At 37.8% G+C, this 26,686-nt stretch overlaps 2 protein-coding genes across 3 annotated transcripts in view; one reads left to right on the forward strand and one right to left on the reverse strand.

Annotated features, from left to right (window-relative positions):
• Positions 1 to 26,686, forward strand: part of LOC109401984 (D-beta-hydroxybutyrate dehydrogenase, mitochondrial-like) — a gene marked incomplete at its 3' end in the record, with an annotated part of 357,759 nt that overhangs the window by 161,840 nt on the left and 169,233 nt on the right.
• LOC109401974 (elongation of very long chain fatty acids protein 7) overlaps positions 1 to 26,686 on the reverse strand; it is a 195,301-nt gene that overhangs the window by 105,180 nt on the left and 63,435 nt on the right. The window contains exon 2 of the mRNA XM_029874850.2: positions 15,524 to 15,571. The gene's annotated coding sequence lies outside the window, so the exon portion shown is untranslated. The remainder of the gene's footprint in view (positions 1 to 15,523; positions 15,572 to 26,686) is intronic.

Consider the following 26,686-nt stretch of genomic DNA (forward strand, 5'->3'; position numbering starts at 1 on the left):
AAATGAACACCTGCGTTCCAAGGGTTTTGGAGTTGCTAGGTGGTTTTATAGGAACTCCGCTTGAGATATGTTTTTACATCATAACTTTTTTATTAGTTATGGCCAATCTGAATTTCCTTTCATCTTTTTGTTTTCGGCTGTAAAATATTTCCCAGCTGGCTTCAAAATTGTACAAAAAATAAAAACTATAAAACTATTTGATATGCAAAACGTGGCGTTTTCTGTTGTAGACTCTAGACCGATGCACGTGTTGACTTCTTTGCCTTTTGGATTCTGCCGTAAAATGTAGGGAACCATCGAAATAAATCAGCGTTCTCCAAACACTAGAAAACTTGCACTCAGTCTTCAAGGTGCAGCCCCGCGCGGATGTGTAGCCGTGCTCACACTCTCCAATGAACATTAGCTTCGAGTTCATGCATGCACACGTCGGGATGAACATGCACTCGAGCTCAAGCTCAATGCTCATGTTTTGCACCGCGCTCGCAGCGGCGCTCACAGCCGCGCTGAAAACATTGGTGTTTGCAGCTTCGCACTCGTTTCGGTTTTGCACTGCGGTCAAGCTGGGTTAGCTGAAAAATGTTTCAACGGATCAATGCCACATTTGCAGTTGCTGTCGTCACAGTTGTTGATGGCGTGATTCACCGGTGATGATAAATTCTTTTTTTTCTGGTCCACTTCGATTAAGTATGGGTTGTTTTTTTTTTTATATTTAATAAACACATTGCTGGTCGCCATGACGTATTTTAGGCCTCCAAAGGGCGGCTGGGTTAAAATATTGTAAGTTCTTCAGTTGGGTCAAAAAAAGCTTCCGAATTAAATTTTTATATTAAGCAACATTTGTAGAGCTGACGGTCGCTTTCGATGGTTGTACTAGAGTTGTTTTAGGAAAATTACAATTTGTCGCATCAACGCGGGAACATTTCGTTTTTTTTTTTTTTTTGAATTTTTATTTACGTGTATTTTAACTTAGGCTAATTCTACACTTACGGAACATTTCGGTCCTTCTTAGCGTTCCAAAATAACCGTGGAGGAGGGGCGTTCATAAAGCACGTAAACTTCTAGATAAGAGGGGAGGGACAGGGGACTATTCAAAGTATACGCTTAATTCAAAAAAAATTTCAAGTATTTGTGTGATCAAAAGTCGGGGGGAGGAGGGGTTACTGAAATCACCAACATGCAAAACATGAGTGCAAATTTTTATGTCTTCACGGTCCGCATGATGATTGTATGGGTTATCGTTGGGGAAAATGTTGGTAAAAATGAAGAAAAGTCAAATTTTAACCACAAGATGAAACATGAACCATGTTGATCTCTCCAAATACGTATCCTCTGGCGTCACTCGCTAGCATAGCACGGTTATCAAAAGTACGTGTTGAAGGTAATTGTTGAAGTGAATGTGGTCTACAAAAGACTGTAGACGACAGTAAAAACGGAACTGGTTAGGGGCCGTCCATATACCACGTGGACAGAAAATTCATGGTTTTTGACCCCCTCCCCCCTCCCCGTGGACAAGCGTGGACTTTTCATTGACCCCTACCCCTTTCCACCAATGTCCACGTGGACATCCAAAAAAAGTGTTTTTTATATCTAAAATAAATGAAAAATGTGGATTGAAAAAAATGTTGATTTTTTTTATATATTGTTTTTTTCGTAAACAATGTCTTAAATATAATTGCAAACTTTATAAAATACAAATGTTCTATAACTACCTACAAGTTTTCCACATTGTTTTTAATTCAGCTTAATGGGTTCGATTGAAAAATTTTCGTCAAACGGAAAATTCTTCATTGGGTGTTGTTCGTGTAATGTCCATCGCCTAGTTAATTAGTTAATAGTTAATTAGTTAATATGTTAATGATAGTTCAATGTTTAGTCCGTACAGTCTCTGTTTGAGGACGGTGTTTTTTTTAAATATTTGTTCAATCTATGATTGTTTGATTGTTTCGTTGAGATAGGTATAGGTAAGTTTAAATCTTAGATTTTTGTTGAGATAAGATTATACTGCTTAGAATCTTACAAAAAAACGAGATTTACAGCAACTAAATTGTATTGCTGAGGTTTAGACTTTAATATTCATTGGAAACATCTTAAATTTTAAAGGAACCTACAAAAAAAAATTTTTGAGATAGGCCTGCAAATCCCTACATGTATTTTGAAACTTCGAAGTAGTTTAAAAATTTGATATGGAACTTCGAAAAATCCATACAGAAATTCAATGAAATTTTTCGAAAATTAAGTTGATTTTAATATGAAAACGGCTTGTTTGGAACGGTTGCTTAAGGCGAAACTGGTTCCAATTTTTTTTTACATTTTTGGTTTTTTATTTTTAATGAAATAACGAAGCAATATTTTCAAAATCGGTTTTCATACACATGTACAGTAAGGATCAAGGTATCTCCTGAAATGTTTTCGTCGTGGAGAATGTTTTTCGTTGCTGCAAAAACAATTTTTAAACAAAATTTCACAAAAAAAGGTTGATCCATACTCTACATGCCCAGAGGTGGGCACATTTGCCGTTAACCGTTAACGCATTTTAGATAAACATTTGCCTCTATTTCCACAAAGGTCACTTCAAAGTTCTCTATCAATGTTCTCCATTCTGCTAGTTAGGTGTACCTTTCTATTGAAATGAAAAAAGTTCAATATGAACTTTAAGTTTTTGAGTTATTGCAATTTAACGGTTTACGAATAGTTGTTGTTAACCGTTAACCGTTAAATTGCGTTCACCTCTCAATAACTCGAAAGCCCTCAAATCGAACTTTTTCCACCTCAATAGAAAGGTACACCTTACTTTCTTACCAAAATGGAAGAACATTGATAGTAAACTTTTAAGAGGCAAATGTTCGTCCAAAATGCGTTAACGGTTAACGATAAGTGTACCCACCTCTGTACATGTGTACGAAACACGATTTTGAAAAAAATATTGTTTCGTTATGTAATAAAAAATCAAAAATCAAAAAAATGGAGACATGGAAGCATGTCTGTCTTGCCTTAAGTACATGTTTATTTTGATTAGCATATTAACCACTTGAAATGAGACCAACTTCAAACGATACTGTTTAAAAAAAAAAAGTGTTGGATAGGGTTAGGCGTAGAAATGTGTTACTTTGTTAAATTATTTAGCCGTTTTCAAGTAACGCGAAATTTGTGCGTTACGTAATGTATATATGACGCCAAAAGATATTAACTGAACTAATTCTAATTATAAAATGGCAATGCAAACTAGAACACTTTTTTCTTGCTCAAAATTGATTGGGTAAAATCGGATAAAAAAGCCAGCAAAACCGGGAGTAGACTAAATCGGGGATTTACAAAATCTGGTCACCACTGTATGACACTGCGATCGAAGATCTTATCTATTTTTCTGTTGCATACGAAAACACTTGGGATGTGATATTCATATAGATATGATTTAAAAGCTTAACCCTCATGCGATCGCGGTGTTGTATTTTGTACAACACATTGAAAAATAGTAGTTTACGTAACAAGGTGCAGAATAAACACTATCCTCAAGGGTAATTTATAAAATTGCAAAAAACGTTGTACGCAACTCGGTGCAGAACTCGATTTTTCCAGCACTCGTCGTAATTATCCAACTCGGCAAGCCTCGTTGGATAAATGTACGACTCGTGCTGTAAAAATCGAGTTCTGCACCGAGTTGCGTACAACGTTTTTTGCAATTTTATAAATTACCCTTGAGGATAGTGTTAAACAAAACTTTTTCATCAAACTGCACACTGATGTTCATAGCCATGTTCAAGAAAATCTGATCATAACATGTTATACTGTGCAGTTGTCACAATTTTACAAAACTGTGTTTAGAAAGCATCAAGATGTTGACCAAAACTGAAAACAGTGCTGTAATGGTTCATTACGCAACGCAAATCAGTGCTGTAATGAACCATTACAGCACTGTTAATTTGGTGTGGGAAAGTAGGCCTTTTCCTTTCAGATTTGCGTGAGGTAAAACAGCTTATTACGATGAGAAATTGCAAAAAAATTGTTGCACTCACCTAGCAGTGGTGGCCAACCGCGCGAGTTACGTAAGGATAAGTTAATTAATTAGGGGGACATTTAGCCACAGCTATGAAGGCGTGGGAATTCAGCCTCATTGGACTGGCTGAGAAGCAGGCTTTGTTCTAGCAGATACGTTAAAAAAATAGTTCCGGCTATTACCAACAATAACCAGAATAATCTCAAATTGAACCATACGGATCCTAACGAATAGTCGACGAACAACTTAGTTATCAATAACAAAATGGGTATATATACATGTTATATTTTTAAAACGGGGATCTGTAAAGGAATATTGTGTCCATGTACTGGTGTATTTAGATAAGATCATGGTGATGATATTGTAAGCCTTACTGTGTCGGCATGGTAATCGGCGGTAGCGTGAAAACCATGCGGCTAAAGAGCAACAGCAGCAAGCCCAGGAATCAACTGCGGCATATCAAATTTAGTCACTAAAAATAGTAAACATTGTTCTCGATCACTTGAGAAACCGCACACCGGTGTCACGCAGGCAACGGTAACCCACCTAGCTTTGCCACCGCGCACCGCCTGCCGAAGAACGACAAACACAAGCTGGCTAGTAGGCTCGCACACACGGCTTGAGCCTGAGTTTTGCGCTTGAGCTCGAGCCTGAGCTCGAGCGCGCCGTGTTCATTTTTTCCTTGCCTGCTCGATGCTCTCGACAAACACGAACATGAGAGAGAATGCGCGCTCGGGATGAACGCGCACTTGCAAAATTGAGCTCAGGCTCAACGCGGCTCGTGTTTTTGGGAAGACTGCTTGCACTAACTGGATCTGTGGTGAATACCAACTTTTAATGGTTGCTCCGCCCACTGCACTGTGTTGGATACGAGCCTCAGATACTTTACTGGAAACCGCCTGAATTCGCCTGAAACCCTTTAAAGCCCCTGAAACGCCCTAACATGCTCTGGAAATTCCTTCTGAACCCTTCTGAACCCTTCTGAAACCTCTGAGCAGTGCAAGGTTTTCAAATTTCAGTGCCCCTTTTACGCTTCTAAGAAAGCTATTTCACTATTACGCCTGATAAGGATTTTTTTCGGAAAATTATCGTAAACGGAACATTCAGCTAAAATCCTTTTGAAATTTGTATAAAATTCTCAACGATCACTTGCAGGGACACCAACAGAAATTCCTTTGGGGATTTTTCATAATTTTTTTTTCTGAAATTTTTACGGAGAGAAGAATTTTGCATGATTTCCTAGAATGATTAGACCAAAAATTTCTCAAAACATTCCTCAAGGTGCAGTCCCTTGAAAATTCTTCAGAAAGTCTTCCCTTTAAGGGATTCCTTTGAGGTCATTCATAAATCACGTAAACGTTTAAAGAGGGAAGGATGTCTAGTCAAATTCTTCGCTTTGTACAAATATTAAAATTATCATATTGATAAAAATCTGCAAGCGGGAAGGGGGTCTGGGATGCCCAAAATTTGGTCAACATGGTTTATGAACAGCCACTTAAGGAATTTCTTAGGAAATTCCTACAAGGATTGCTACATAAGTTCATGCTTGTATTTCTGCATATATTTATTCGCACATTTTTAAGAAATTCTTCCAAAAATTTCGTCCAAAAATTTCTTAGCATAGCATAGCATAGCATGAACACTTTCACAAATCGTGCATGGAGTTGCAAAGATGAGTATATCCATTACCATTGCAGATGTCGCTACTATCTATAATAACATAGACCCATAGTCACACGAGGCCAAGTCAATGCAAGCATTGTTATTGAATCTAATCATCAACTTAGAAAGAGTTCCGAACTGAAACATTTTCCAGTAGATAACAGGATGGTAAAATAGCGAATATTTAAAAGATGTATGATAATATATGACTATTTAGTATACAATGAAGTAAGGGAGCGTCCATAAATGACGAAGCTTTTTAAGGAGATTTTTAATACCCCCCTCGTAGCATTCCGTAACAAATTCAGATACCCCCCCCCCCCTATAAATGACGTAGTTTGTGAAACAACCCTCCCTTCAACAAAATGTTCATATGTCAAAAAGCAAAAAAAAAACTCGAATCTTCGTTCTGATTTCAATTTTAACTTGTATATTTAACGAATATTATGAAAAAACAACAATATTTAGCAAGAATACATTGCCGACAGCCAGCCTACTAACAAAAGTAGTTGCATAACAGCTTATGGAGCAAACGCTTTTGGAAGGAAGCTTGCATAAGCTCTTATACAGCAAAAATAATAGTTGGGCAGGTTCATATCGCCGACATCAAGAACATAGGTGCAACCAGTGGAGATTATCACCAAAGCTAATGACTCTATAATCCAACCATCGTTCTGCTTGATGCCGAAGAACAGAAAGTTGATGCTGCCAATAAAGTTAAATATCATATTAGTCTAGGAGCTCCTTTCAAGATATTAGTTTGCTCACTAATAAATGTGTTAAGAATATCAAATTGGTTTTTTGAATAAAATTTATCACGGAATTTGAAAGACCATACAGGAGTTTCTTCTAAAATTCTTCCAGTAGTTCATTTTAGAATTTCTCAAGGAGAAATTAAAAAGGGAGGATTGTCATTTCTGAGAATTCCTCCCTTTTTAATTCCTCTAGCACTTCCTTCTGGGATTTATTCAAGAATTTCTTCAGGGGTTCCTTCAGAGATCCCTCCAAGAATTCCATCCGGAGTTCCTTCATAGATACCACCAAAAGTTGCTTCTAAGATTTCTCCGAGAGTTTTTTTTTCTAAGGTTTTTCTAAAAGTTTATCCATGGTTTCCTGCAATAGTTCTTTCAAGGTTTTCTTCTACTTTCTTCAACCAGCAGTTTCTTCGAACATCTCGTCAAGGATTTCAACCGGCATTTCTTTTGAGATTCCATCAGAACTTTTTTTTATGTTTTCTTCAGAAATTGAACCAGTAGCTGTCTCTAGGACTCTACAAATAGCTCCTTCTGAGATTCTTCCGCAAGTTTATTCAAGATTTTGCAAAAAGCTCCATCTAGAATTGCTCCAGGAACTCCTCACGGGATTTTTTAGGTATTTTTTAGGTTGTTATAGGAATTCCTCCAGGAGTTCCTTCTGAAATTCTTCAGGAAGTTTCTTCAGGGATTCCTTCAAAGATTCCTCCTTCCTTTTGGAATGTTTCCAGAAGTTTTTTTCCTGAGATCAAAATTATCCTATTTTTTTACAGATAAAATTTCAAGTTTTTATGAATGTCCAGTTATACTTTGAGATCAATTGGTGCACTAGTAGCTAATACTAAGACCCTCAAATTTGAGCATTTTGTATGTACAACAACCAATGCGTTCTTGATTCTGTCCAATACTGTATGACTCCCATTTTTTTGGGCATTTATTTCAAAATTCTACTAGAAAATTCTGAGTTGATTCTTTTGCATGTTTCTTCAGGGATTGCTTTGATACTATTCAGACTTTCTTTAAGGAATTCTCACATTTTTTCCTCAAGGATTCCATATGGCCATATGGCATAACCAATATTATGCACATTCTTACCAAGAAGGCTGTTCTTCATGTTATGCCAAACGATATTATGCCAAATGGAAATAATGCCAAATGGCCTTTAAGCCAAATGGGGATTTTCTAGAACAATATCTAAATGAATTCAGAGCAGATTCCAAGAGAAATTTGGGAGAAAATTCTAAAGGAAACTAACAATTTTGTAAAGAAAACAAAGGTATAATTTCTGAAGTAGCTCTCGCAGAAACCACTGAAGACATTCATGGCAGAATTCCTTGAAAATTTGATGGAAGATTTTGTGGAGGCATCGTTGGAGGTATTTCTGTAGAAATATCTGGAGAATTTTTGAATGAATTTCCAGAGACATCCATGCATGGTTTTCAATCATGTTGCATTTGAACGCGATCAATTTGCGATTGAGTTCAAATTTGTCACGGTGCGATTAAAACTATTTGAACATTGTTTAGTTCAAAATGTGGTAGGCGAGTGAGCTCGAAATTGAACGCACCTTAATGATTCATCTGGGATTGAAGATTCTAGACATCTTGGAAAAATATATCTCTAAATTTCAAAAAGAACTCCTGAAGAACCTCCTACAGGAATGCTGATGGGATAATTTAAATTATTTATTAAGGAATTCTTGTAAAAGGCATGAAAAATCTCTGAAGTAACTAGTGCAGAAACCCTTGCTAACAAAAATTTTGGTAAATGTCGTAAAAGAATCCCTGGTAAATCTCCTAAATAAATTCTTGGTAAAATTTCTTGAAAACATTGATAAAATTGAGAAAAATGCTTGTAAAAATCCTCATGCAGATACGATTGTAACGAAAAAGTCATTCGCGAGGATGAACAAACGCTGAAACAGCAGGCAACGAGAGTAAAAAGACCGTATGACAATCATTGTTCGAATAACAAAATCGCTAATGAAATGGATGTGGAATGCAATGCGAGTGTGGATGACGATTCTGACTCCGGTCCGGATCCAGTCCGAAATGATGTTGATGCGTGGATCATTACATTTAGAAAACGGTTGAATCGAACAGACAGATTCGTAAAATTCATTGAAGAATGTGAAATAGGTGTTAAAGAGCTGTAAATACAAATTTAAATGTATTTGGTTTTTCTTTTGTGACACGAATGCACTCCGGTGTAAAGTGCCATAAATAAAATAAAAAAAGCTGTGGATGTTGGTGTAAATGTGCAAGATCCTTTTAAATGCTGAGTGCTAATGAAATTCCTGACATTGTTTGGCGGATTCATAACGAGATCCTTAGTGACGGACGCTTTCCCAAAACCATTACTGGATTTTTGGAAAAATCTATGACAAAGTCAATGCAATATTCTTGTAGACTTCATTTCCAGAGGTCTGAAACATAACTGACAAGAATTATTATAAATGACTTCCTAGTTGTCTGGTCAGCTCATTAGAGGACGGGAAGAAGATTTCATCTAATATTATAGACACGTTTTCAGTAAAACTCTGGTGAATTTATTTAGAAATCAATCATTGATTTTCTGGTCTTCAAGAATGATTATCTTTAAATAAAAAAATACCTTACTTGAATGATGTTTGTTGTTGTGTTTATTCATTACAAAGTATTTTTGAAAACCCCTGTCCTGAAGAACTTTTTGAGTTTCATCAATCTCTGGTACAATTTTCCGCAAGTATTATTCTTTGAAGAAATACCTGCAGAAACACTTCGAATGATTCCAGAAGGAAAAATTGAAGCAATCTCTAGAGTTCTTAAAGAAATATTTGGAGAAATCCATGAAAGAATACCTGCAGAAGTACTTCAAAGGATCCCTGGTAAATTTTTTTAGTAATCTCTGGAGAAATTTTTAAAGTATTTCTTTAAAAAAAAAATAACTGGAACAATTACTAAAGAAACCTATAAAGATATTCCGGTAGAAAGTTCCAGTAGAATGTTTGGGGAAACCACTAAAGTTGTTTTTGACGGGATCTCCGGAGGAATCCATGATAGAATCCCTGACGAAATCAATGGGAAAATTCCTGAAGGAGTTCATTGATGCATTCTTGCAGCAGTATCTGTAAGAATGTCTGAAAGAATTGAGGAATTTCTGAAGCATTTCTTGGTACAAACCATGAAACCGGAACTCCACAAGACGTCCATGATGGAAATCAAAAAGGAGAAATTCCCCGAGTAATTCTCTGACGAATTCCTGGAGGAATTTATAGAGAATTTTTAGGGGTTTTGCTCTTAACATGACGATAGTTTGAAATGAATACTAGTAAAAATTGATGAATTTTGAGCTACTCGCTACATACTAGCACCCAGAGTGCTAAATGTTCAGGTCATTGAAAAAAAAAACAACATGAATATGATTATTTTTGCATTGAATATTCAAAACATAAAATGACCCCCCTGATCGTAAGGACCTGGCCAGGTGTCGAAAAAGGAGGTCGTTAAATGAAAAGTTTGTCAAGTCCCAGGCAACTTTTCTGGCGCATTAAACGTTTCTATCGAAGCCACCCCAGGATGTGTGCGGTCGGCTATGCTATGAATATTCAAAACATAAAATGACATAGCCGGTTTTCTTCTTCACCTAGTAAGTTATTTCGTGACCATTGAATATCAAGGAACATTTTGATAACCGTAAACCGGGGTCATATTGATCTTCGGGTCAAAATTGATCAGAAGTTTTTCCGGTAAAATCACCACATTTTTAATAGTTTCCTTTTAGGTATCGTGCAGTTGGAATCTGATACCTAATGCTATTTTTAAGGAAACTATTCAAAAATTGCTTCAATTATTTGTAAAACGACTGATTAATTTCAACCCGAATATCAATTTGACCCCGGTTTACGGTACCGTCGATTCCCACAACAACAACTTAAGAAATGTAGTAAATCTAGACTAACATTTGAAAAGGGCGGAACAACCATTGCAAATTCTCACTTGTTCCGTCCCTCCTGGGCGTATTTCAATATTTTTATGCAAACTTTTCCCGTTAACAGATAGAGGGGAGTCAGATCTATCTGTTACTGGTAAAACATTTCATGAATAATGGGGGGTAAGCCTAGGAGGGACGGGAGAAGCAGAAATTCAAAATGGCTGTTACGCCCTTTTCAAATGTTGGTCTAGAAATCATGAGGGAAAATCTTGACAAATTTCTTGAAGAATACTTAAAAAAAAAACATTTCTGAAAGAAGTAATAGTGAAATACTTGATGATGTGCTTTGATACTATTCAGGAATTTGGGAAAAATCATAAAAGAAATCGCAAAAAAATCTTTAAAGGACTTCTCATAGGTATCATTGGCAGAATTCCTGGAGGAATCATTGGACAAACTTCCGAAGAAATTCTTAGATTTTAAATACTTTTGTATGAACTTCTAGAGCGATCCTTGTAGAAATTTATGAATGAATTTTCCGAAGAATTTTTAAATAAATTTTGTAAAATCACTTGCACAAATCCTTTATGAAAACTAATGTTTCGAAAGGATTTTGCAAAATAATTCAGAAAGCATATTTTTGGACAATTCCTAAAGGAGTTTTTGTAGAATTCCTATATTATTTCTTAGACCAATTTTGTAGTACGCTATAGAGAGACTCCAGAAAGATTTGTATTAGATTGCATTAGATTTTTTTTTGAGAAACTTCTGTAAGAATACTTTAAGAAATTTCGGAAGAAACCTTGGAAAAAAAACACCTAGAAATTCTTAAAGAAATTGAAATTCTTCCTTGAAAACCCTTGGAACAACTCTACGAAAAGTGTAGAATTAGCTTTAACTTAAAATACACGTCAATAAAAGTATAAAAAAACACGTTGAAGATTTCTTGGTTAAATATCAGAAGAAAATTTAGGAATTCCTACAAGAAATCTTAGAGAATGTTCTGAAGATTTTTTTTTATGAAATTAACTATAACATTTAAGATCCTTGATGGAATTTATTAATAAACTGTTGAACAATGTCTCATAAATTTTTTGAAAAAAAAATGGTAGGAGAATCATTGAATAAATTTCAGAAGGACTTATCGCAAGTATTATTTAAGAAATCTCTAAAGCAGAGGTTCCCAAACTTTTTGCTGTCGCGGCGCTTTTCGAAATTTTCAAAAATTTCGCGGCGCACCAACATTTTTAAACAGAAAATTTTCATTATATAAAAAAAACTTCAGCTCAAAAATTTAAATGCAAGCTTGTAAAGTATTTTCAGTTGCACTTTTTCTGTTTTAAAAGAAAAATTGTTTAACGGTTTCATAAATATTTGTTAGTTTTCAAATGTCATATTTATTTATCACACTAACTAAACAAATATGACAAAAACTCAAGCAAAAACTCCTATGTGCATCTAAACCCAAGTAACAATTCCATTGCTGATTGGTTTTGTTTGATTTTTATTAAGGTTTTATTACAGCAATGATTAAAACTCACAGTTTTATGACTGCTTTTGTGAAATGTTTTATAGTATACTTGAAGATATTCATAAAGACAAATTTTAAGAGTGAACAAAACTTTCCGATATGTAAACCTTCTGGCAATCATTATCACCACAATAAAACTGTTAAAACTTTCAACAGATGGCGATCCGTTCGATAAGTAACGACATCTGTTGGTGGAAAAGCAGAAACTACGACACTGCTAGGTTTATTGCGGTCATCATAAAAGTAACTTTGCTTTCGTTTTATTTTCGCTGGTTATGGTCGTCGCCATATTGAATAATTAGCTTACGTGAATGGAAAATAGTTAATTTAGCTTAAAGAATGGAACATTTTTCAACTAGGTTTTAAAACGAGTTTATTGCTACTCTTAATGCGGTTTGCAAAACCTCTCCGAGAGTGGTCCACTTAGCCGGATGATGCTCTTAAAGAGGTTATCAAGAGGTTTTGATGTACGATTCAGTTTTATTGCAAGTTTTATAAAATTGGTCATGAAGATATCTTATAGAGCCGAACAAAACTTAAAATGTTACTTGGGAAGCCAGCTGCTGATTCTAAATAATTCAATCAAAAACATCGAAACTGTAATACTTTTATAAATCCGAGTGTATTGAAATGATTTCACAAAACTTTATGAAAATCTTAGATTCCTGCGGGAATTACAAACATTTTAAAGTGTGGAAATGTTCAGCAAACTAAGATAAATACAAAAATAGAATGTTCAGGACCAGGCCGATGACGGATCGTTCATTACCAAGCTTGAAGGACTATCTCACATGAGTTTCGGATGACTGTTTTTAAAGACTAATAAAAAGTTTATAAACTTTCAGGAGTGTCTTTGCTCCACAAAATTCATAAAGAATGTCTGAACCTCGCGTTTCTTTAAAGAATTTCTCAATGGGTCTTAATGAGTTTAAAAGTTACACAAAGCCACGCAACATAGTTTTCCATAATTTTTCATCAAGATCTCAAAAATAATCAATTTTAGATGTGGCCTACTTGCACGAAGCCCACAATTTGCAGAAGTATTCTGTGAAACTGACGTTGGTAAACATCTCGTCCCGAAAACTAGTAGAGAGCTGAAAGACCGGGAGACTGACGGAAATCATTCTGGAAAGAAACCCAATAGAATATTAGAAGGCTGGGATACCTAAATTTTGGAAAAATGCCCTGAAGCAGCACTTCCAAATTTCATCAAGTAAAAAAAAATAGATTCCCATATTGATTCTTTTCTTTTTGTTTTGGCTCAAGAGCCTGCGGCGCACCAGCGAAATGTTCACGGCGCACCAGGGCGCCGCGGCGCACAGTTTGGGAAGCACTGCTCTAAAGTAACGTCCAAATGAAGCTTTGCAGAAATTGATGAGAAATATTGATGATAAAATACTTGGAGCATTGCCTTGAAAAATAAGAATCTTTTTAAGAATTTGAAACCTTTGGAAAACATCTTAGATAAATTTTAAAAGGAATTGAATTTTCTCATTGAAAAAGCCCTGGAGTAACTCTTTTATACTTCATTCGATAATTTTTCGAAACAAAATACAGCAATTCTTGAGCGAAGCATTGGAAAAATTTCCGAATGTTTTTTTTTGTAATGAAACTTACAATCAAATTCTTTGATCCTAGAAGAAATTTATGAATGAATTATTTGAACAAATGCTCTGGAAAACTTTGAAAAATTCTTAAAAGATTACTTGGAGATATTTCAGATTTTTTTGGAGAAACGCCGTTATCAATTTTCGAAAGAATTCATAAGAGATGTCCAACAAAGGAAGCTTGAAGAAATTCCTGGAACAGTGTTTAGAGAGATTCCCGAAATGTGTTGAAAATACTGAATGGTGCTTCCTAAGGAAACCATTTAAGACTTTCCTAAAGGAATACTTGGAGGAATGCTTGATGAAATTGAAGGAGAAATTTTCAAGAGGATTCTTGAAGAAGTTCTGAAAGAATGGTTTGAGAAATTGGAAGAGAAATATTTGGAAGAATTTCTAAAATCATCTTTAGAGGAAATCCTAAATTTTTGCAAGAATCTCTGTAGAAATCCTGAAGAAATTCTTGGGATTTTTTTAAAAGAAAATTTTGGAAGGATTTATAAAGAACATTGTCAATCCATAAAAAAAAAACTGCTAAATGAATCCATAGAGGAATCCATGAAAAAAAAAACATGAAAAGATATAAAAGAATCCTTGACGAAAACGCTAGAGAAATCTATGAAGGAATTCCTTAAGAAATCTTTGAAGAACTTCTTAAGGAAAACTTGAAGGAAGTTCTGATGAAACCCTTGGAAGAATTTCCCATGATATTCTTGATGAAGCTGTTAGATGAATACTTGCGAAAATCCCAAATTAAAAACTTGTATGAATTCCTGAAGGACTTTTTTTGGAAAATATCAAACAAAATTTTTGGAGGATTTCTTGAGGAAAATTTCTCAAGCTAACCCTCTAATACCCATTTTTGTATTTCGATCTAAATGTCATTTTTCGTCATCTTAAATCGATTCAAACATGTTTTGGAAAGTGATTCTTTTTATTTCGTGATTTTGTGAATATTGGTTTTCTATTTTTATGAACATTTCTACACTTTATTATTTTTTCCTGGAATCCTTTTTGGGATACCGATTTTTTGAGACGAAAACATTTAGAAAATGTATGATTATTCGAATAAGTGTAACCATTTTTGTACCTTTTAATTCCTCCCTATTTGCTTATTCTTTGACAGATACGCGTATTTCGACTACCACTTGTGATCTTCCTCGGCGTCAGTTATCCATGGACCACCTGGAATCCCAAGATTACAAGTTGTAGTCGAAATACGCGTATCTGTCATAGGATAAGCAAAATAAGATGGAATTAAAAGGTACAAAATTTATTACTCTCATTCGAAGAGGGTATTCTGCTCAGAGGGTTCGAAAAGTCGGTACAAGATGTATGATTTAACAGATATCATTAAAAGTTATTACTCTGTATAATGCATACTATCAAGTACAAAGAAAGATCCTCGGCTCCGTAAAGCGTTATACGCCATTGAGCCCCAAATAAATTAACTAGATAAAAAACAGTCCTCAAAATCAGCCAAAAATAAAAAGTTTAGATTACCCAGGAAAGAAAAAAAAGACAAAAAATACACTATACTCCGTCTAAAGGCGAAGTTGGGAATTGTAGAGTTATAACTGCCAAAGCCTTTCTTCTCCTTGATGTTATTACGTCTGTTGTCACCCCGAGTCACTATAGCTTAGCTTTGTCACTAGTCTGTGGCGTAGCCAGAAATTGTCTCTAGGAGGGGTTTTCAACGGTCAATAATACCTCCTTTGATTTGATTCTTACATTCTGTAAACAGTAATGAGCAATTGTATTCGTAGTTTGAAAATAACGGCACAGCTGAAAAATGTTTTTGTCACCAAGCGCTTTATACTCAAAATTTGTTCGACAAATTTCTGCTCAGGGGGGGGGGGGAATTGTTAACCCTAACCCCACCCCCCCATCCCTGGCTACGCCAGTGTAGTATGTTAATTGCTTTTGATTGTGATATTAATTTGGTTTCGGGAACTGATAATTAATGGAATCGCAATCAAGCCGAATAGCCGATTCAATAAGTTGTAATCAAAAGGCTAATTAGGTTTTGTTTTTGTTTCAGTTTACAATACGCATCGTTCTAACTTACCAATCACGTCAAAAACCGTCTGACTCGTACAAAAACAGCTCAATGGATCTGAAATAGAAAAAAAAAACACAATTAGAACAAAAATCAAGACACATAATTCAAAGTCAATAGAGTAATCTTCGATCAATCACTAAGCAGCATCTAAAAACTCATTTAGATCAAAATAGACAGCCTTGTCTTGTAAAGGTCAGCGATGAGAGATTCATTGGCGGTCTCTGGTGTTAGTGAAACGCAACACAAAAACAAAATGCAACAACACTAACTACCGTTTTATCAAATTGGCCTTTTTCTCACAGAGCAAAAAAATGCATCTCTTATTCAAATTTCCTCTCCAAACACCAAAACCACCTTCTCCGGGTCAACCTATAATCTTGTTTTTGAAAACATAAAACTAATTTTGCACAGTCAGCATTACTGTGCGATGCCATTTTCGTTGGACCTGTTTTGGCCCCAAAATTGGTTGGAATTCATTAGGTATCACCACGACAGATGCTCGCTCCCTTCTCAAAACCCCATCTCGAACTCGTACCTAATCAACATACCCCAATCCGAGACGACAACAAACGGGGGCAGTGGACAACGATCAACCAACAATGCATCGCCGGTCCAAGTCGGAACGGTCTTCTCAGCATCAGCAGCAGCCAGCGTTTTGTTGAGTTAGAAATGAATCGAAAATCTCCATTTCAAATGTTTTGCAACCCGATTTTTATAGGCTAGTAGGTAGTCGGAGCATCTAACGTCAAGCTGCTAAGAGACCGCAACTAGTCAACGAGACCAACCGATCGTCGACAGACTTATGTAAGCGAACGACGACGCAGCCAGCGGCGCATCTGTAGCAACTCAGTCAATGATCATCGAACGAGCTGGGGCGTCTTTCTAGCCGACACGATTGGTGAGAATTTGTAATCGAGCCGGTGCGGTGCTGCGACGGCGACGGTTTATGACGGTTTTAATGGATAAATCTTCTGTTTTTCTACAGGGGTCACTATCATTGATTGGAGAGGCAAGCTTTGTTTTTACTACGAGCAACTGACCTGGTTGAACTATGGTGGTACGGGTCCTTTCTCTATGGGTGACCTCCAAGGACAAGCGATAACCTGCGCTTGTCGAAGATCTTCTCACGCTTCTGTTTGAAAGTATTGGATGTATGGAGGATTGAGGGAATAAACCTGCTAATTTGTATTAATCCATCAAGCGATAATGATGTCTTCCAAGCTGTTCTTTTTGACTATAATGCAATTTGCTTTCAAAGGTGTCGTTTTCTAAGATGCCTTTGCGCGTTTGATAAATGCAGGAGAACAATTAGATTAACTGATGCACTGAAATTCGAATAATATACTTAAACGTGAAATCTGTGCTGTTGTACGCCAGTGAAACCTAATGTGTATCAATGGATAACTTTCAACGGATGAAGTTCTTTATAAAAAGATGCCTATGCATATATTTTGGGCTTGGTGGCATCGTTGTTGGATCTCCAACGCGGAGCTCCATCGACGATGTTATCAAAAGCCGATAGAAACATAAGTTGAGTAGCGAAGGAGAAGTTGGTTACCCACAAACTACGCAGAGGCGTAAACGAAATCTGTAAACAAGCGTCCCAACAGTTGCTTTAGAAAATGTGTATTCAATGTGACTAATAAAAGTTCATTAGCCTCTTTCCAGCAACTCCACTTACCTCCTCGTTTTTTGCCACAATATTCCTACATAATGGAAGCAGGGGTCCAAAGGCTCTACAGATACCTTCTCGTTTACGTCTGTTCTGTTAAGGGTGGCTGATCGACGTCCGAGTGCAAGTGAAGAAATCTATGCTCCAACTATGCTCCATGATCTTCCGGTAAGATAGGGGGTTATTACGGCTCTGCGAGCAGCAATAAAAAACAATTGCAACGGAAACTCAAGACGCATGAGCACATCGGCAATAGCCGTCCAACTGTTTTTATTGAACGCGTTCCTTACATCTAGGGTCACTACTACACAGCAGCGAATCCCCCTCCTCTTACGCTGGAGAGCTATCTTGGCGGTTTATGTTACCGAAGCATTTGCGTCTACAGTCCACCGACAAGAGACCATCTACACTCTCGATGTGCCTGAACAGTCCGTTGAGAACGAGCCTCTCAAGTATTTTTCCCAAAACTACCAAAAAACCTGGCTCTTCGTATACAGCGCGAGCGCGGTGCAGTTTCGATTACTTGATGGTGCGCGTCCTGAAAGGTTAAGGCCAGATCATCGGTCATCCTCCCTTTATCGCCAGTCCCAGTACCCAGCGATCGTACGGAAGGAGGCCAAGGACTAGGATCACTACGCGGAAAGAGCCCCTCGATGATTTTCTCCAGCATCTATGGAGGCGACTCTGTAGGAGCCATAACACCTCATGTCTTGGCCAGCGCGATCCTGTAAGCATCACCCCACGGAGTCTTTGGCAGCCCTAAACGCCACTTGCCGTTCATTTCGTTCCTCATCAATACGTATTCCCTGCAACCGTCGTCGTGCCCGTAGGCAGGCGCGGTACAGGTTTGCGATAACTAGAGGCTACCAGTACACCAGAGGTCTCCTATTCCTAGGGTGGACTTGCCTATGCATGCATGGTCGTATCGCACGTACGCGAGAGTACCGCTACCAGTTCGGCTCTGCTTAAGCCGAATAGGTTTCGTTCACGAAGGAGCATCTCACCTAATACCTCTTTGTTGAAGCATGATCCCAAGTAACAATTCCATTGCTGCTTGGTTTTGTTTGATTTTTATTAAGGTTTCATTACAGCAATAATTGAAACTCACAGTTTTATGACTGCTTTTATGAAAACCATTGATAACATGTTTTATGGTATACTTGAAGATATTCATAAAGACAGATTTTAAGAGTAAACAAAACTTTCCGTTATGTAAACCTTCTGGCAATCATTATTACCGCAATAAAACTGTTAAAACTCTCAACAGATGGCGATCCGTTCGATTAGTAACGACATCTGTTGGTGGAAAAGCAGAAACTACGACACTGCTAGGTTTATTGCGGTCATCATAAAAGTAAGCTTGCTTTCGTTTTATTTTCGCTGATTATGGTCGACGCCATATTGAAGAATTAGCTTACGTGAATGGAAAATACTTAATTTTACTTAAATAAGCAATGAATTGATAGTTTGCCACCATTTTCATAACATGCTCACATAAATAAACTCACTCTGCTGAGTTTTCATGTTTTTCGAGATAGTTTTACTAAATTCACAAATTGATTTATTTCATTCCAAGATGATAATATTCACTATTTTCGAAGCGCATTAATTTTATGATTCTGCAACCCCAATATTCACGGTAAATTCGAACGCGCATAAGCCTACCAGCACAACAACTACTGAAATATTACTTTGAAATGATCGCTTTCTACTTACGAATGATGTATCCTCCTGAACTTTACGTGCCATCGCAGAAGTTTCTCTGCATCTTGAGCTGTCATAGTTTTTGTTGAAAAAAAAAACAACAACAAACGAGAATGGAACATTGTTCAACTAGGTTTTAAAACGAGTTTATTGCTACTCTTAATGCGGTTTGCAAAACCTCTCCGAGAGTGGTCTACTTAGCCGGAAGATGCTCTAAAAGAGGTTACCAAGAGGTTTTGATGTATGATTCAGTTTTATTACAAGATTTTTAAAATTGGTCATGTAGAGCCGAACAAAACTTTAAATGTTACTTGGGGATGCCTTCCACCTGCGATGGCTTGGCCGTGGCCTATCAGCCTCTTCCTCTATCATCATCTAGAATGGTTAGAGGATCTGACCTCGCTGGCCCGTGAAATGGCTTATCCATTCCATGGCCCAGGCATTGAAGTCACCCGCTATTACAACCGGCCTTCGCCCAGTCAGCACGGTCGTCATACAGTTCAGCACTACGACCACGAAGCCCTCGTTAGTAGTAGACACCATCTCCTGAACGGGCCATTTTTCTGGACCCATCTGCGACCCAATTGCCGTAGCCGGCGGGTACTCGGTATGGGTCCGCTACCATGACGACATCCGTCCCCCACTCAGAAACTGTCTGACAAAGCAGTTGCAGAGCTGCGTCACAGTAGTTCAGTTCAACAGCTTTACCTGCATTGTGATTTGAAGCTGAAGCTCTCCTGAAGGTCGAAAACCTTGGATTTCCCGTTTAGTGCTTGCTGTTCGCGGATTTCCCGGAACAAATCTAGAACTCGGAAGGGTTTGTGCAGCATGTGGTCTTAACCTCCACATAACCTACGCATCTTGGTTCTGTTCGGACCTTTACAGTCCCATGACTTGTATCCTGATGCCTGAAGCAAGCCTCTGGTGGCTGGCATATGGTAATTTAGCATACTGACCAGCCTATTTTGAGCTTTCCTACTTCAGTGGACTTGTTAGCATCCGCCACAGGTAGCTGTACCATGTATCAAGGTATCCCCGCCAGGACCTTCCGAAGCCTTACGGCAGTGGTGGCCACCAGCACCTCGTGCTGTTGCCACAGTGCCGTCACAAGCTTTTTGTGTCAGTGATCTCGTCTATTTTTCACCTTCAGAGTCGCCTCCGCTGTGAGAGCCCTCCCCTCAACACCCTCTCCAAGGACTTTTTCCGCTAGACCTTTGTAGGCGGCGCTCTTGTGCTCTTTGTTGCGCTTGAGCTTGAGGATCATTTCTTCTCTTTGAGTACGTCTAATAGTGCGCATGTTGGCTCCCTGATCCACAAACTTGGCGTCGTTTCGCGTTGCCTTCAAGACGTCCGAGTACTTAGACTGTTCGATCTTGATGGAGAGAGGATAACCTTTCTCGCGTTTGGCACCTACTTTCCTACGCCTCTTGGATTTGGTGTCCCTACGTTCCTGCCCATATAGCATTTTTTTTCTTCCTCTTTCGCTCAGCTTTCTCCCTGTGGGAGGGGGTGGACCGTTTGGAGTTGTGTTAGGGTACTCCCACTGATCCGCCCTATTTTGTGGTTGCCGAGGGTCTGGCAACGGTAACAACCTCCTGTTCTCTTCCATGCGGGACGGGCCAGTCTTTTCATGCCCATCCTTAGTTAGGGTTAGTAACCGCCTAGCCTTGCGGGCTCTGCCAGGCACCTGACGACTGCCTCATCCGCTTCTACGAGTGCTTATCAAAAGTAGGTGTATCCGCCACACCTTTTGGGTTCCCTGCGAAAGCGAAGACCTTCGTCTGGGTAGCCGTCGTTACCTTTGCTTTCGCTGGTTCTACCACTGCTACAGTTTCCACAAGTCTCTCGTGGTTTTGCTTGGCATCGTTCATCAACTTTTAACAGGGCCGTTTTAAAGTCCTTGCTTTGTTGGACTACGACGACGCAAAGTCGATGATTTTACCAAGCTGTAGCACAGCCACTTCCATGGTAGACAGCCAAATCTAGAAGGATTTAGGTTAATGGTCTTCATTAATCACACACCGTCCACTATCTCCCCCGACAGGCTAGCTGAGAAAGGAAACGAACCTCCGTGCACAGTTACCTACTCCTACCTCCTCACCTTACCTTAACGGAGACCTAGCCAACCCGCTTCTCTCGAAAGGGGTTAGCCTCACCACTACTTGTACGACTAGATTTTTGATTTGTAAATAAACTCACTTTTGGTTTATACGAGTAGCACGGGAAAGAAGGTCTACCAGGCCAGAGTCCTGCATTAATACGGTAAGGGACAAAATACTGTCAGAGATGCCCAGGTACTCCATAGGCTCCGTTAACGATCGCGCATCTTTTTCACCCCCACGATCAGTCATTCCTCGGTACGGGTCTCTTAAAACCTTTAATAATTAACCTTTTACTCCGTTTGGTGGATTATTACCAGCAGAACAGGTCATCCATAGCATTATTCTTAGCCGGCAGCTACACAGCAAAGGATTCCGGAGTGAAGCAAACACAGCCATCTTGTACGTGGAGCAAACTCGACGGTACCAATAATGGTTTGACGAGAAGTGAACAGTGATTTCAGAAGAGAAGGCAATGCTGCAGCGTGGAACCCGGCAGAGCCTGGAACGATACAAAAAGAACTGATAACAGCAGATCTGCCTCTTTCGGGAAGAACCGGAATGCGAGGAACTAGAAATGCCGTGCCGTTCCCAAGAAACACGGAAGCCGAAAATCGCAACTAGAGAATTGTTCGAGCATCGAAGAATACATTAACAAGCTGATGAGCACCAGTAACAAGCTCTCGACGATAGGATTCAAAGTGGATGACTTCTGGTTGGGGTGGGTTCTGGTTCTGATGGGATTTCCGAATTATTACGAGCCTATGATCATGGTCTTGGAGGCTTTCGGTGCAAGGCTAACGTCGAATTCGGTCAAGCAAATCGAAGATCGTACTTGATGTCAAGATGGAAAAAGGGACAAAAGACGTGCAACAATTACGGGGCGTTGTGCATTCGCTGAACGGAACGAACCAAGGAACGAAGTGTGTAAGAAAGTCGAGATTCTTCCATCCGACAATTGACTGGAACATGGCTCGATTACTGAATGAAGCTTCTTTGGGCCAGAACCGAACATGGACGCTGACCGAACTACCTGAAAGACAAAAAACTATTAGTAACAAGTGGGTCTACACGATCGAACGAGGTGCTGGCAAAAGCGTACAGCGATATAAGGAAAGGCTCGTGGTTAATGGCTGCACGCAGAAACCCGGCGTTTATTATAGAGAGATGTATTTTCCGGTGGTACGATACGCCACAATTCGCTGCCTCATGACATTGGAGGTGAAGCTTGACATCGAAATGGACCAGATGGACGCGGCCACTACCTTTTTGCAGAGCAAATTTTGTAATGAAGAATTTTACATGGTCCAACCGGAAGGGTTCAAACAAACGAATGGGAAGGTGTGCAGACTTCATAGAGAGCTGTACCAACTCAATTAGCCAAGCCACGTATGGAACGAGAAATTGGATAACATGTCACGAGAATTCGGGCCGCAACGATCGCTGGTGGGCACCTGCCTGTATTGGATCAGCAAGCCTATGTTGAGAAGATCGTCAAGCGCTGTGGGTGGATTCCCTTATGGACACATCCCATGAATCATGCTCGAGAAGGACCTGCAAGCACTAGGAGTTTTCGAGCGATGCGTGCTAAGGACAATCTTCGGCGGTGTGTGGCAACGAAGGATGAACTACGAATTCACTGAATTCTACGGCGAACCCAACATCCAAAAAGTGGCCAAAGCCAGAAGGATACGGTGGGCAGGGCTTGTTGAAAAAATCTTGGATGAAAACCTGCGCCTTAAATTCGCTTGGTGTAAGAAGGCGTGAAGGGCAGAGAGCACGATGTACAGACTAGGTGGAGCTTGATCTAGCAAGCATAGGACTTGTGTAGAATAAATCCTTACTAGGATAAAAAATAAATGCGGGGATTTCTTTAGAAATTTAAATATTCAAAAATCTCACTACACATTCTTCCTTCAAGATTCAATAGGAAATGCTCCTACAGAAAATGCGATTCCTACAGAAAATCTTTCAAGGAATTTAAAAGAAATTCGGCCATAAATGCCTTCGGATTAAAAGTCTGAGGACCTTTTCTATGGATTTTTTTTTCAAAACTCCATGGGTTCCTTCAAAAACTTACTCAAAGAATTTGGTCGAAAGGCCAAGTTTTCTTACAGAGGCTCCTACGGCGGTTTCTTTTTCAGAAATTCTTCCAGGGATTCTTTATTAAATTTAGAAAGGAGTTTCCTAAGCTATTCTCTAAAGAAAAATCTCCAGCAAACCAGGATATTTTTCAAAAAAAAATCGTCCACTGATTTCTCCAAGAATAATTCCAATAAATTTTCCAAAAAATCTATTAACCCTTATGTGGCCGACAGGGTACCCGGATTTTACGGTGTAGAAAAAAGCAAAAAGTTTGTCGGACACATAACGGTTAAACGATTTTTCCTGGAATTTTCCATTAAATTTCTCATTTTTTTAGGATTTCCACCAAGGGTGTCCGAGAAGTTTCTCCTAGTATATCTCTAGGAAGTGCTTAACAATTTCTCCAGGGATTCCTTCAAGAATTTCCCGGAGATTTCTTTCGATATTCCTCTAGAGATTCATTCAAAAGTTCTCACTAGGATTTTTTACAGAGATTTCTTCAGTAATTCCTTCAGGGTTTCGTACAGAAATTCCTGCTGGAACTGCTTCTAAAATTCCTTCGATGATATATGTTTTATCTCTAGGGACATTTTAAGAGTTTTACGCATTGCTTCAAAAATTTCAGCCAGGGATTTCTTCAAAAGTTCTTCCAAGGAGTTTTTCCGAAATTCTTCTAAAAAATTCTCAACAAATCCTAGAGGGATGGCTTCGGAATTTCTTTCCCAAGTGTCTCCAAGAATTGTTCCAGAAATTCCTTCAGTGAGTTCCGCATAATTTCTTACAAGGATTTTATTCTCTTTTTTTGTCTTTTTTTTGTAGAAAAATGCTTTTGTGGTTCCATCAGGAAAATCTCCTTGGATGTCTTTAGAGATGCCTACAGAAATTGTTCAGATATCTCTCCAGAAATTGCCCAAAAAATACTGATAAGTATTTCAAGGAACCCCTGAAGAAATTTTCAAAAAATCCCTGGGGGATTGTTTAAGGACAAGTTATTTGGAGTACATAGCTCAAATTTTCTAGAGCACCGTTTTTTAGAACCGTTGAACGGATTTGGATGAAAATGCATTACGCTATTGACAACCACTAAACAATCAGCATGATGTATTTTTAGCCATATCCGTTCAACAGTTCTAAAAAAAGGTGCTTTAGAAAATGTATGTATGTACTCCAAAACCTTGTCCTTAAAGAACCCCATAAAAACTCCAGGAAATACCTTTAAAACTCGTAGAAGAAATTATGCAACTTTTTTTAGGAATTCCTGAAGCAATTTCCGAAAAAAAAAATCTCTTGAGCAATCCCTGCACTAACGCCTAAGGTAATCCCTAGAGGAATACTTGAAGAAACACCTTAACATACTGCCTTATCACTGAAAAAATCATGACAAAACTTCTGTAAGTAATTCCAGAAGAAAAAATGGTTGAGAAACTTCTGAAGGGTTTCTTGGATAGACCCGTAGAGGAATTTACTGAAAGAATTTTTTAAACAAAATTCTGCAGAAATCGGAGCCAAAGGCCTGTAGAAGTCTTGGAAAAAAAAAACTCTCAATTAATTCCAGAAGGATCTCTGGGGGATTTCCTGGAAGAATTCTTGAAAATAAATACTGCAGAAATAATAAAAAGTCCTAGAAGAATTCTTTGGACAACCACCAAGAAAATAAAAGAAGTGATTTTTTGCAGGATTCTTAGAAATAGTGCCTGGAAGGAGTGGACAACCAAGTGCAGGCATTAATAAAAAAAAATCTCAAAAAATCCTTGAAAAATGCTAAGAAATAGGTTCTGGTATAATGCCTGCAATAATTATTGAGAGAATCTTTGGAAAAATACTCTGGACGAATCCCTAAATGGGATAATGGGTCTTAATAGATCCAAAGCAATGCCTGAAGAAAAACTTGGAGAAACTATTGGAGTAACTTTTAGAGGAACTTCTAGAAATATCTCTTTAGACTTGTTTAAAGAAATTTCTAAATAAACGACCAAACGAATCTCTGAATAAATGGACTAGTACCTGACGAAACCTGTGAAGAATTTCAAACAACAGTTTCTGATAAAATTCCTGGACTTCTTTTGAATTTCTAAATGAAACCTCTACAGGTTCATCTGAAAGAATCTCCGAATCTATATGCAAAAAAATCTGCTGGATTTGTTTTTTTGTAGACATATTTGGAACCCCCGCATAAATTCGTAGAAAAAATTCTGGAGAAATTTCTGGAAGATTTTTCAGAGAAATTTCTAGCAGATTTTTTGGATTTATACAAAAGAAAAATCCTGGAAAACATTCTGATAATATTTATGGTGGGTTTCTTTTATAAATGTTTAAAGAAACACATGACGGCCCGCAAACATGTTCTTAAGTAGAATCCTTAAAGCACTTTCCTATAAAATCTCAGGCGGAGTTGCAAAAGTAATTGTAGAGATGAACTAGCCGCCGGCTAAAAATCCCTTTAATAAAAAAAAATCAGAAGTAATTTCTGAGGAAATCCGTGGACCAGTTTCAAGATGAATTCTTTGAGAAATTTCTTGGAAAACTTCTGAAGGAGTGCCATGAAAAACTCTGGAATCGAAATCCCGAAATAATCTTTGGAGGAAACCCTAGTTAAATCAAGAATGAAAATTAGCCGAGCTCAACTAATCTCTACCCAAGTAACACAACTTGTTATATAACAGTTGAAATTACACATTTTATACTAGCTCTGATGTACTTTTCTTGCATTATCAACACAATATGGAACACTTATATAATCAAAACAGCGCAAAAAATGGCGGCTTATAAAACATCTTATAAGTTATACAAGATGTATGTCAATACACTTATAGTACTAATATTTGTTTTCCAAGTACTTTCCACCCAAGTCCTTGGTTGTAAATAAGCTATTTGTCATAATTGCCGACTATTAAAATACCTATATAATACAATCACTTTCATTAGTTGGGATAAGGTTATTTTCAAGCAATATAGCTTATATAATACCTTACTATAACATACCATTAGCATTCGTTGGAATTAAGTTATTTGAAGGTAATATAACTTGTGGCATCCCATAATACAATTCTAATAGGAATATTAACCATGTACATCAATACGTACGCGTGTCGTATTAACAGAGCCGTAGCGTGCTGTTGGCCAGGTTGGCCCCCGCCAAGGGCGCCAGCAATAGAGGGGCGCCGAAATGGCTCAAGGCTAGATTTTATTTAGAGAAACTATTTTAGTTTTTTTAATTCTCGAAATTTTAGTGAGTTTGAATTTGAAAATTTGTAAACATTCGTTTTGGGAGGTGTCCTGAGGTTACTTCTTGGCTTTTTCTTCGCATTTATTGAAACATTTTACAGTGTTGACCAATAAATGTACTTAAACTGTAAAATATTCAGAGAAAGCTCTTTCAGTTCATAAAATTGTTATTTTTTTCATTAAATGTTTCTTTGGGCTTAAACTCTTGTAAATCTAGATGAAAAGATTCTAGTTGTTAACACCCAAAAAAAAAACACCAGTGAGTTTTTTATTTTCTTAAAACAAATTAAATATTCCATTTCTTCATAAATTCCACCAAATATTTCTTACAAATCTCTTGTTGTGTTTCTTTTATCAGTATTTTTTTTTCAAAAATTCTTTGAA

Source organism: Aedes albopictus, chromosome 3, assembly GCF_035046485.1.
Source record: "Aedes albopictus strain Foshan chromosome 3, AalbF5, whole genome shotgun sequence".
Classification (NCBI taxonomy): domain Eukaryota; kingdom Metazoa; phylum Arthropoda; class Insecta; order Diptera; family Culicidae; genus Aedes; species Aedes albopictus.